General features: G+C 49.0%; 1 non-coding gene across 1 annotated transcript; it reads left to right on the plus strand.

Annotated features, from left to right (window-relative positions):
* Positions 1–4,201: 4,201 nt before the first annotated feature.
* On the plus strand, positions 4,202–4,288 carry TRNAM-CAU. The gene is given in 2 exon segments: positions 4,202–4,239; positions 4,253–4,288. It is a non-coding gene; the product is annotated as a tRNA-Met (tRNA).
* The last annotated feature ends 345 nt before the right edge of the window (positions 4,289–4,633 follow it).

The raw sequence follows: 4,633 nt of genomic DNA on the forward strand, positions 1-4,633 counted from the left end.
TAGGATGGCGTGCGTCCAGACTCATGACCCGTCACCGCAGCAACAGCCTTCTTATCATTCCTTTGCCATTGTTGCCAAGGCCAAGGAAGTCTTGCTTGTAGCGACGATGGCAGCGAGAGGCAATGTGCCGCTCAATTCCATAGAGCTGGCAGGCCTGCGGGGCGCCACAAGAGGAGCAACACGCCACCGGCCGGTTGCCGCCCGTGATGGTCGGAGCGTTGCCCCGTGAAGCCTGTTGTGATGACGACGCCGATCTGGTGTTGGAGGAAGAAGACCGCGAGGGCTTGCCACGAGTCGCGGCATTGGCAGCAGCAAAGCCAGGGGAGACACGGCGCGCCTTGATGCGCTGTTCACGGCCAAGGAGCCGTGCATAGAGCTCACGAGACGCGAGCGGATCATCACGGCCGTGGACGTTCTCAATGAGATTGTCATAATCATCATCAAGCCCGTTAAGCACAAAGGTGGTGAACTCCTCATCCTGTAGCGGCTGGCCAACAGAGGCCAACGTGTCGGCTAGACCCCGCATCTTGTTGAAGTAGTCTGTGATGCTGAGGTCACCAAGATTAGTCTCACCCAGCTCGATGCGTATAGAATGAGCACGTGCCTGAGACTGGGAGGAAAAACTGGTGTGAAGCGCTGCCCACGCCTCCCGGGATGTAGCGGCGAAGATGACCAGCGAGGAGACGCTCGGGGTGAGCGAGGACTGGATGGCGGAGAGGATGGCTTGATCCTGAGCCACACACGTGTGATACGCCGGGTGATGAGGCGGCGGACACGGGATAGAGCCGTCAACGTAGCCCTCGAGGTAGCGACTCCGCAGAAGGGGCAGCACCTGGGCACGCCAGGACAAGTAGTTGTCCGTCGCCAGCTTCACCGGCAGGAGATGCGAGAAGTAGAACGGCGACGGCAGGGCGACCGGATCAGCATGCACCGGTAGCGGTGCATAGAACACCATCGACGGGGCCGCCTCGGGATGACCAGCGGCCACCGAGTAGGGCGGGGCGCTAGAGGAGCTGAGCGCGGGGGGGGGGGGGGCGTAGGGTTCCATGGCAGGGGCCCCGTAGTGTGACGCGGCGGCGGCTCCCTGGGACGACTGGAGCGGCGCGGGGTAGACCGTCGGCGGCGAGTAGTGATGCGGGGTAGACGACCCGCAGATCATCGGCGGCGGCGGCATGGACTGGTGCGGCGGCGGCGGCGTGCCATAGTAGGGCGGGAGAGGCGCGGCGTAGTGCTGCGGCACCGAGGACGCGCCATAGGGAGCCGTCCAGGAGGACGACGGCGGCGGTGCGCCATGGCCGGGATGAGGTGCACCGGCCGTGGCAGTAGCCCCAGGCGGGGTGGTGAGATCCGATCCACTCGGATTGCAAGGCGACGCCGGGGCCCCATAGGCTGTCGCCAGGGGCCGGGAGGCGAGAAACGGCGACGCGGGGGCGAGGGCCGGCGCCACGGCAGTCGGGGCGGCGCTAGGGGTCGGCGGCGGTGGTGGTGGTGGCGGTGCAGCGGAAGACATCATAACCTAATTTGATACCATGTAAGACGTAATGTTTTGGGAAGTGCTCGACACCCTAAACGGGGTGTGGCTATCTCATTATATAAGGGTACCCAAGGGGCACAATACAATATACAGTATATGCATACAGGGCTACGGTATATACAGTCTAACAATGAGGAGGTGGGGTGAAGAATTAATAGTTGATCTGGCTCCCTCATTCTTCATTCGTTCTCCATGTTGGAGAGAAACAATCCTCGAGGTTCTAGGGGCGGTTGGACACACCTAGGACAGCCCATAGCTAGTCACCACACTCCCTGATGGGGTCTCTCTTGGACATGTGTGGTTTTGGGTCTCAATTTTTTTTGCTGGCATGTCTTGCAAATCACGCTCCCGATGAGGCTTCTCCAGCGACATGTCTTGCACGTCACACTCGATGCCGGGGATACATAGTGACATGTTCATGTGCGAATAGTTGCCAGCCTGAACTTGTAGTACCAGAAAGAGCAAACATTGATGTCTATGTTATATATCTCTGTTCCGGAAATAACGAATTGAAATAGAAGATTTGTAGGCACCATATAGTGTGTCGATTCGGTCCTTATGTTCTACAGGTATGGATTTGTCATTCCTTTTCCGAATTGTCGACACGTTGCATTTACCTACTACCGATTGATGCGTGCGTCCTTTGCTGATTCAGTAACATGTAGTGGGAGTTTGTTAGGCGTTGTTGAGATTTCCTTTTTGGTTATTGAATGATGTGTGGCGCGTAAGATCAATGCGAGCTGCCAGCCCCAAGTGTGGAAGCAAGAGACACTGACGTTATGCTAATGAATTGGGTCTTTGCCTTTTCTGGTCAGTTGGAGCTTGGAACATGGAACTGATCAATGTACAAAGGACAGGGCGTGTTGAATGCACTAACAATTTAGGACATGGATGGCTGGAGATGGCCAAAGCTTTTGGGTCAGCACAGCATGAGCGAAGCAGACAGCTGCCAGCAGATCGATGGATAGATAGGTATGCCCACACGTTTGGATTTCTATCTATCTATGTATCTGCCTTCTATCCATTTATCCTAAGTGTATTTTCAAAGCGGATTCTCAAACCTTCCACAAGCCTTTGGACTGCACTGTCTGAACACAGTTTGCTATCCAATGCGGACACACATAGGTCCGCCAACGCATCGAGACGTCATTTTTTCTGCAAACCTCAGAAACAAATGGGGGTTTTATGGGTGTCCGGACATCCACATGACGAACCAAAAGCCTTCATGCAACATTTCTCTGTCCGGATACGCTGCTATTATTTTGTTATTTATTGTTAAGGAATCATTTGCTAGAAAATGAATTTTGTGAGCGGAGTCCAGAAATATAATTCAGTTAATTAATCATGGTCCATAAAATAAAATAATCATGGTCCATAAAATAAAATAATCTTTTCACTCATTCAAGCACATCCCATTCGCATTTGTCCAGTCCATCATAACACTGGTTCGTCACACTAAGCCTAAAATAATCTCAATGTATCCACCCTCTCTCCTTCCAAATGCATACTAAGTGGATAAATTTTGTTTCAAGTTGAAAATTGATCATGACAATCCCTATTTCAAACAAGTTTTGTCTACTTTACCTTTTCGCCACCCAGTGATTTTGTAGCTATTGTCCACAATCATCAAGTGCTAATTAACTAACCTAGTTATCAACACTAAGGGGAGGATCACGTTAGGCACATGCTCGTGGGGGTGCTCCGTTTCCGACCGTGTGTGTTACGTTAGGCACATGCTCGCGGCGGTGCTCCATTTTCGGCCACGTGTGTGTCGTCGTTTCTTCTAGTGATGTGGTTCGCATGGCTTTGGTTCCACTAGAGGCTTCCATGGTTTTGGTCCCACTATGAAAATATTTACCTTCTTATATACTTCTATCGTAATTCATGTGGGGCCAATAACCTAGGGGCAGTTGCCTGCCGTTATTCTCCTTGCAAATGGTAGTTTCTTCCCTTCTTTTTTGACGTCAGGGGCTTAACAGTAAAGTGTACTATTTTCGTTGATTGTATTACTGCCATAGAAGAAATACAATTGCTACATTTTTTTCTAGAAAGTGTTTTTGTTAGAAGTTAATTAAGTAAGAATCTATGCTGTACACAATGCAAGCTAATTGGAAGCTTATAGCTTCGCGTACAAAGCTTGTATTTCATGGGTAGCGAAGCCATAATATTTGATAGTAGAAATATTTCAAGTCGGTTAGTTGAAAGCTTCATTTTGTATGTTTGGTAGTACAACAAGATAGCAAGTTGCAACTCGCCGACTTGGAAGCAGCAAGTTGCAACTCATCAAGTTGGAAGGTTCGGTTTGGTAGCAGTTGGAAGTCCACCAAGTTAGAAACGTCAGTATGTGGTATAAGGATTCATCAAACTACAAATAGGAAGTTTGCAAACCGTTGAATTGGAAGCTTCAAGTCCAACAAAAGAAAGTCGCAACCGATCAAGTTGGAAGCTCAAACTTGAGATAGAGATCAACTGAAAATTTTATCAAAACCTGAAATTTCGTACTTGATCACTAAAGACTACTACTAACTGGCAAATAAAGTATCTGAGCGCAAAAAAAACAACAGCGGGTGGTGTTTCCCTTCCTTTTGCCATGCATGCAAGTATCGTTGCTCGAAGCGTACTAACAAAAGTGAATGTATAGGCAAGTTGTTTCACTAAAAACACGATGGGGTGGTGGCGCAGTTGGCTAGCGCGTAGGTCTCATAGCTATATTGAGTCATCCTGAGGTCGAGAGTTCGAGCCTCTCTCACCCCATATTCTTTTTCTACCTCAGACATCCCTGAATTATTATTCTCAGAAAAGAGATTACATATGTAACTCAATTACTCTCTTCCAAAATTATTGTCTTAAATTTATCTAGAAATATCTAAGATAAGAATTTTAGGACGGAAAGAATATGACGGTCTGCTTTTAGACAAAAGAGACGTTTCCATCGATAACGAGGCGTCTATGGTGACTTTGTAAATCTCAAGATGATATAACAGGCTCAATTATTGTCTTAAATTTATTTAGAAATATCTAAGATAAGAATTGTAGGACGGAAAGAATATGACGGTATGCTTTTAGACAAAAGAGACGTTTCCATCGATGACGAGGCGC

This window comes from Hordeum vulgare, chromosome 1H (assembly GCF_904849725.1).
Source record: "Hordeum vulgare subsp. vulgare chromosome 1H, MorexV3_pseudomolecules_assembly, whole genome shotgun sequence".
In the NCBI taxonomy this organism is placed as follows: Eukaryota; Viridiplantae; Streptophyta; class Magnoliopsida; order Poales; family Poaceae; genus Hordeum; species Hordeum vulgare.